We start from the raw sequence: 8,790 nt of genomic DNA on the forward strand, positions 1-8,790 counted from the left end.
TTAGCCACAGTCAGCTCCCAGTCTTGTTTTTGCTGACTGTATAAAGCTTCTCCATCTTTGGCTGCAAAGAACATAATCAATCTGATTTCAGTGTTGACCATCTGGTGATGTCCATGTGTAGTGTCGTTTCTTGTGTTATTGGAAGAGGGTGTTTGTTTTGAACACTGCATTCTGTTGGCAGAACTCTGTTAGATTTTGCCCTGCTTCATTCCGTACTCCAAGGCCAATTTGCCTGTTACTCCAGGTGTTTCTTGACTTCCTACTTTTGCATTCCAGTCCCCTATAAGGAAAAAGACATCTTTTTTGGGTGTTAGTTCTAAAAGGTCTTTTAGGTCTTCATAGAACTGATCAGCTTCTTCAGCATTAGTGGTTGGGGCATAGACTTGGATCACTGTGATAATGAATGGTTTGTCTTGGAAACGAACAGAGATTATTCTGTCGTTTTTGAGATTGAATCCAAGTACTGCATTTTGGACTCTTTTGTTTACCATGATGGCTACTCCATTTCTTCTAAGGGATTCCTGCCCGCAATAGTAAATATAATGGTCATCTGAGTTAAATTCACCCATTCCAGTCCATTGTAGTTCGCTGATTCCTAGAATGTCGATGTTCACTCTTGCCATCTCCTGTTTGACCACCTCCAATTTGCCTTAATTCATTTACCCAACATTCCAGGTTCCTATGCAATATTGCTCTTTGCAGCATCAGACCTTTCTTCTATCACCAGTCACATCCACACCTGGGTATTGTTTTTGCTTGGCTCCATCCTCTCATTTGTCTTTTTGTGACAGGTTTATTTCGCTTAGCCTTTATCATTCCAAAAAAGTGAACAAAAATTCCTTGATCCTGTCTATGTTCAAAGTCCCCTTATTGTCTCAAAATAAATACTTTCTAGTTGACTTGTTTCAATCAGTATCCAAGCAAGGTTAAATATCGCGTTTGGTTTTTACTTCTCTTTACCAGATAAGCCACAAGGGAAGACGGGTTTTTACTTCTTTTAAGGTTCTTTTAATATAGAGAATTTCATTTTTTCCCCATGCAATTGACATACTGAATAAATAGATCCATTCTCCTATAGAGTGTGCCTCAATTTAGATTTTTATCCTCATGATATTCACTTTTTCTTCTGTCATCCATATTTCTTGTAAATTGAATGTTTGCTAAAGGCTTGATTAGATTTAGACTCTTTTTGCAAAGGACAGTTCATGAGATGATGCTATGTACTTCAGACTGCTTCACAACAGAAGGCAAACAATAGCTGGTTGTCCCCTTTATAATAGATTGAGGAGTAAATTCAGGTGGTGGTGCCTCTGATGATGAAGTTCTCCATCAGGCCTTTCGTCCAGTGGTTTCCATCCACTGATGATGATGGCATCCTCTCTGAGGCTCCCAGTGATCCCCACTTTGATATTCACATCCTTGTGTAAATTTACACCCTCTCCCTGAGTGTAGGCTGGACTTATGACTGTTTCTATTAACAGAACCAGCAGAGGTGATATGTCACTTTGACATTGTTTAAAAAAACTGTGCACATTATCTTGAATTCTCTCTCTTGCTCTCACTCACTTGCTAGCTCCTGGGGAAACCAGCTGTTATATTCTGAGATGCTTTATGAAGAGGTCCCTGTGGCAAATAACTGACATCTCTGGACAACTGCCAGCAGGGACCTGAGCTGTGCCAACAGCCGCAAGAGTGAGCTTGGAAGCACATCCTCCGCTTACCAAGGGTTGAGATTACTTCAGTCCCAGCTGAATCCTTGACTGCATCCTCATGGGAGAGCCTGAGTCAGGGGCATCCAGTTAAACCACACTCAGATTCCAGACCCATGGAAACTGTGACATAAAAAATGGTTGTATTAAGTTGCTACATTTAGGGGGTAATGTGTTACACAAGAGATAACTAATACAAAAATCTTTGACTAGATTATTTCCTTACAGTTTACTCATTTGGTGATTTTCTAATTCTATCATTTATTCTAAATTTATTAATTGGGAATAATTTTTAAGAAAAACTTTCTCCCCATCAATTAGGGCTATTTAGTTACACTGAAAAATTGCACAAGAGAGATGATTCATTGCTTAAGATTTCCCCTTTAGTTGCTAATATTCATATTAAAGAGATGATGTTCTAGCTACCTCCTAAATTGACCAAAGAAACGTTTCTCTCTCTCTCTTTCTTTTTTTGGCCACACTGCGTGGCTTGTGGGATCTTAGTTCCCCAACCAGGAGTCGAACCTGTGTCTTTGGTAGTTAAGGTGCAGAGTCCCAATCACTGACCACAAGAGAATTCCCCATCTCTTTTTCTCTTTTTAAATAGTAGATTTATCAATTAGCTGGATTGCTTTTTTATTTTCTTAATGATACCTTTTGATAAATGATTTCCTAATTCTAATATACTCAGTTGATTAATCTTTTCCTCTGCAGCTAATCCTGTTGAAGAATTCTTTGCTTGTACAAAGATCATGCAGCTATGTTATCTTGTCAAAGCTTTATGTTTTTATCTTTCATATTTAAGTCTGCAATCCTCTAGGATTGCTATTTACATTTGATAAGATGTCCTAAACAGTTGTACAGCAGCTGAAAGGTATGCTTAGAGGAAAAATTACAGACCTAAATGCACATATTAGAAAAGAGGAAAAGCTGAAAACAAACTATTTAACTTTAAGCATAAGTTAGAAAAAAAATGATAGTTTCTAATTTCCAATATGATATCTTTGAATTATTTAAGGTTATTCATGTGTATGGCTTTCATTTATTTTTTTAAAGTGTATTGCTTTTAAATAACTATTCAGAATTATATTTTTAGCCCTTAAATATATGGATATTTTTCATTATCATTTTGTTATTGATTTCTAGCTTAATTTCACTGTGGTCAGAGAACATGCTTTGTATAATTTGCTTGTTATGAAATATGCTTTATGGGTTAACACAGTTAATTTTGATAAGGTTTCATGTGTACCTGAGTAGAATGTCTATCCTACAATTATTGGGTATAGGTTTTTATTTATATCAATTATGTCAAATTTGTTAATCACGTCATTCAGCAGGTCTACTGATTTTGTTTATCAGTTACTGAGAGGAGGGATACATTTAAGTTTTCTATTTTGATTAAATAGGATTTTGCTTTTATTTTTAGTTCTATTAAATTTTTACTTCATATGTAAGACTCTGCTATTCAGGGCATACAATTTATAAATGTTTTATCTTCTTGATAAACAAAACTTTAATGATAAATAATTCTTGTTATCTTTAATCATAAATGAAATGATAAAATAAATAAATAAAATTGACTTTGTCTGATATTGTGATAGCTATAACAACTTTCTATTACTAAATGTTTCAGAGGTATATCTTTTCCCATCCTTTTACAGTTAACCTTTGTGTAGTCTCATACTTAGATTATGTCTCTTGTAAGCAGCAGGTCACTGGAATTTTTTTATCCAGACTGCCAATCTTTGGCTTTTAATTTGAGGTAGTTATTCAATTCATATCGATTTAAGTGTTGATATACACCGTTTTCCCTTCATAGATCACAGCTTTGTTGTGGTGTAGGGACTTGAGTAACTCAAGCCATGAGCCATGCTATGCAGGGCCACCCAAGCAGATGGGTCATAGTGAAGAGTTTTGACAAAATGTGGTCCACTGGAGGAGAAAATGCAATCCACTCCAGTATTCTTGCCACGAGAACCCCATGAACGATAGGACAGAGGAGCCTGGCATGCTGCAGTCCACGGTGCCACAAAGAGTCGGACACGACTTAGCGACTGAACAACAACAACATACACAGTTTTAACATCTTACTATATGCCCTCTGCTTTTCCCACCCAAACTATATGACTTTTTCTTGACTTTCTTGTCTACTTTTGGGTTGGTTAAATATTTTTTATTACTCATTTCTCTTCCTCTATTTCCTTTTATGATATAGTATCTTCCTATTCTTTCAGTGGATATCCTAGATATGACAGCAAACATCTTTAACTTAGAACTAATAAACGTTACTTCTTTCATGTCTCACACGTGTTATTACTTTGACTGCAAGGAGATCCAACCAGTCCATTCTGAAGGAGATCAGCCCTGGGTGTTCTTTGGAAGGAATGATGCTAAAGCTGAAACTCCAGTACTTTGGCCACCTCATGCGAAGAGTTGACTCATTGGAAAAGACTCTGATGCTGGGAGGGATTGGGGGCAGGAGGAGAAGGAGATGACAGAGGATGAGATAGCTGGATGGCATCACTGACTCGATGGATGTGAGTCTGGGTGAACTCCAGGAGCTGGTGATGGACAGGGAGGCCTGGCGTGCTGCGATTCGTGGGGTCGCAAAGAGTCAGACACGACTGAGCGACTGAACTGAACTCCATTTACCTCCATCCCAACTTATGTGTTTTTGTTTTCATGTATTTTAATTCTATAGGCAGATGCCCATTCCATAACATTTTTAAGATTTGGATGAGTACACATGGAAACCCATACACTATGTATCTAGATAGTTTAAAGAATAAATCATGCTAACAAATTGTTGAGCAAAATATATGTTATTTTCCTACATTTATCAGTAATGACAATTTAGAAAGCCAGATGGAATTCATAATTCTGAATTCGAATTCAGGACTCCTCAGAGTTCCCTGCTAGAATATTATGGCACAGAGCAGCTAGCTTCTGGTTCCTGGTCCACAGTTACACTCCTCCTCCTCCCATCCCCACTCCTCTTCCCACTTCTACCTCCAACCCCGGGAGGCCTCACGCATGTGTGTACGGACTATCCAGCTCTGTGAATTCCTGCTACAAACAGCCTCTGAGTATTCACTCCTAGGCCCTCAGGTGTGCACTGGAAATGTGGTCTGTTCTTGGGAGGATGGAGCCAGGGATAATAGGGCCCACACCACAAAGACATGGAAGGAGGATCAGATCCATGTGTGTGGGGAATTTTGAGGTCCCAGGTACCCAAACTGTGCTCTAAGTAGAGAGACATAGGCTCCAGGTGGGCATGTACCCTATGGATTCCTTACCTTAAGGCATGGCAGGAAGAAGGCCAGAGTGCAAGGCCTAGGGAAGGGTGCCTCTGGCCCAAATCTTAGTGACTATACATGCACGCGCGTGCACACACACACACACACACGTGTATTATTTTACAAAGTTTTATACAGCTAATATGCATTTAGATTTACCTACATATTCACCTTTCATATTGTTCTTCATTTCTTTCTGCATCTCCAGCCTTCTATCTCATTTAATTTTCCTTGTGCCTTGAGGACAATCCTCAATATTTTCTTTAAAGTGGGTATCCTAGCTGTGCATTTTCTTTTTTCTGTTTATTTGTTTGTTTGTTTGTCCAAAAATATCTCTCCTTTCCTTTCACATTTAAAGGATATTTTCCCTGAATGTAGACTTCTAGGTTAGAAGTGATTTTCTTTCTGGTCTTTGAAGATGCCATTCCATCGTTGCCTTTGACTCTGTCTCTTTGGGGTGTTCAACTGTCAGTGTTAACTTTGAAGAGCACATAGGCAATAATTAAGTAGATGAGAAACCCAATTTTTAGAAATAAAAGATTTGAGCAGACCCTTTACCAAAGTTAAAAAAAAAGATAATACATCAGACTTGTAAGATTTCTGTAAAATATGGTTAATACGCAGGTCTGTGGTAAGATGGCTCAGGTTGAAATACTGGTTCTTTGACCCTTGGTGAGCCACGTAAGCTCTCTAGATATTATTATCTTCATTTGTGAAATACAGATAATAATCGTAAAGGCCATTCTGAAGCTTAAATGTTCAGTTCAATGTAAAGTGCTTACAAGAGGGCCTGGCATACAGTCAACACTTAGGAAACGTGACCTAGCTATGCCATGAGTGTGTACCTTTGCTCTGTGTTGTGAATAGTGTTAACAGTAGTATTAGTAGTAGTAGTCATATTGAGAAATTTCTTCTTGGTTTTGGCTTCTGTCATATTTGGGAGCAAATTTCAGGATGGCATGTAGCAACTGTGCAAGACCAGCTTGTCTTCTTTTTGGGGTTACCATCATCACTGGATTTATTTTCACCAATATTTCTTCTAGTTCCCTTTTGTTTTTTCCTATGCTGTATTGTTTGATTTAGGATTGTGTTTAGCTACAAGTAAGAGAATGCCAGGGTCCATCTCAGAAGCCCGCTGGCTGCGACGGATCGCGCAAAACCTCAGCCGAGAGGAGCTACCCCACGTCCAAGGAGCTGTGGCTGTGCGGACACAGGAGGGCCGAGAGGAGATACTCCACATTCAAGGTCATGAGGGGTGGCTGTGAGGAGATACCCCTCATCCAAAATAAGGAGCAGCGGCTGTGCTTTGCTGGAGCAGCCATGAAGAGATATGCCACGTTCAAGGTAGAGAAACCCAAGTAAGACCGTAGGTGTTGCGAGAGGGCATCAGAGGCCAGACACACTGAAACCATAACCACAGAAAGCTAGCCATTCTGATCACACGGACCAGAGCCTTGTCTAACTCAATTAAACTAAGCCATGCCGTGTGGGGCCACCCAAGACAGACGGGTCATGGTGGAGATGTCTGACAGAATGTGGTCCACTGGAGAAGGGAATGGCAAACCACTTCAGTAGTCTTGCCTTGAGAACCCCATGAACAGTATGAAAAGACAAAATGATAGGATACTGAAGGAGGAACTCCCTGGGTCAGTAGGTGCCCAATATGCTACTGGAGATCAGTGGAAAATAACTCCAGAAGGAATGAAGGGATAGAGCCAAAGCAAAAAGAATACCCAGTTGTGGATGTGACTGGTGATAGAAGCAAGGTCCGATGCTGTAAAGAGCAATATTGCATTGGAACCTGGAATGTCAAGTCCATGAATCAAGGCAAACTAGAAGTGGTCAAACAGGAGATGGCAAGAGTGAATGTCGACATTCTAGGAATCAGTGAGCTAAAATGACTGGAATGGGTGAATTTAACTCTGCTGCTGCTGCTGCTGCTGCTGCTAAGTCGATTCAGTCGTGTCTGACTCTGTGCAACCCCATAGACGGCAGCCCACCAGGCTTTCCCGTCCCTGGGATCCTCCAGGCAAGAACACTGGAGTGGGTTGCCATTTCCTTCTCCAATGCATGAAAGTGAAAAGTGAAAGGGAAGTCGCTCAGTCGTGTCTGACTCTAGCGACCCCATAGACTGCAGCCTACCAGGCTCCTCTGTCCACGGGATTTTATAGGCAAAAGTACTGGAGTGGGGTGCCACTGCCTTCTTCGGAATTTAACTCAGATGACCATTATATCTACTACCGTGGGCAGGAATCCCTTAAAAGAAATGAAGTGGCCATGATGGTCAACAAAAGAGTCCGAAATGCAGTACTTGGATGAAATCACAAAAACAACAGAATGATCTCTGTTCATTTCCAAAGCAAACTATTCAATATCACAGTGATCCAAGCCTATGCCCCAACCGGTAACACTGAAGAAGCTGAAGTTGAATGGTTCTATGAAGACCTACAAGACCTTTTAGAACTAACACCCCCCAAAAGATGTCCTTTTCATTACAGGGGACTGGAATGCAAAAGTAGGAAGTCAAGAAACACCTGGAGTAACAGGCAAATTTGGCCTTGGAGTACAGAATGAAGCAGGGCAAAGGCTAATAGAATTTTGCCAAGAGAACGCACTGGTCATAGCAAATACCTTCTTCCAACAACACAAGAGAAGACTCTACACATGGACATCACCGATTGATTATGTTCTTTGCAGCCAAAGATGGAGAAGCTCTATACAGTCAGCAAAAACACGACCGGGAGCTGACTGTGACTCAGATCATGAACTCCTTCTTATTGCCAAATTTAGACTTAATTGAAGAAAGTGGGGAAAACCACTAGACCATTCAGGTATGACCTAAATCAAATCCCTTATGATATACAGTGGAAGTGAGAAATAGATTTAAGGGTCTAGATCTGATAGACAGAGTGCCTGAGGAACTATGGACGGAGGTTTGTGACATTGCACAGGAGACAGGGATCAAGACCATCCCCATGGAAAAGAAATGCATAAGAGCAAAATGGCAGTCTGAAGAGGCCTTACAAATAGCTGTGAAAAGAAGAGAAGTGAAAAGCAAAGGAGAAAAGGAAAGATATAAGCATCTGAATGCAGAGTTCCAAAGAATAGCAAGGAGAGATAAGAAAGCCTTCCTCCGCAATCAATGCATAGAAATAGAGGAAAACAACAGAATGGGAAAGACTAGAGATCTCTTGAACAAAATTAGAGATACCAAGGGAACATTTCATGCAAAGATGGGCTCGATAAAGGACAGAAATGGTATGGACCTGACAAAAGCAAAAGATATTAAGAAGAGGTGGTAAGAATACACAGAAGAACTGCACAAAAAAGATCTTCACAACCCAGATAATCACGATGGTGTGATCACTCACACTCACCTAGAGCCAGACATCCTGGAATGTGAAGTCAAGTGGACCTTAGGAATCATCACTACAAACAAAGCTAGTGGAGGTGATAGAATTCCAGTTGAGCTATTTCAAGTCGTGAAAGATGATGCTGTGAAAGTGCTGCACTCAATATGTCAGCAGATTTGGAAAACTCAGCAGTGGCCACAGGACTGGAAAAGTTCAGTTTTCATTCCAATCCCAAAGAAAGGCAATGCCAAAGAATGCTCAAACTACTGCACAATTGCAGTCATCTCACACACTAGTAAAGAAATGCTCAAAATTCTCCAAGCCAGGCTTCAGCAATATGTGAACCGTGAACTTCCTGATGTTCAAGCTGGTTTTCGAAAAGGCAGAGGAACCAGAGATCAAATTGCCAACATCCGCTGGATCATGGAAAAA

Source organism: Bison bison, unplaced genomic scaffold, assembly GCF_000754665.1.
Source record: "Bison bison bison isolate TAMUID 2011002044 unplaced genomic scaffold, Bison_UMD1.0 scf7180017864141, whole genome shotgun sequence".
Classification (NCBI taxonomy): Eukaryota; Metazoa; Chordata; class Mammalia; order Artiodactyla; family Bovidae; genus Bison; species Bison bison.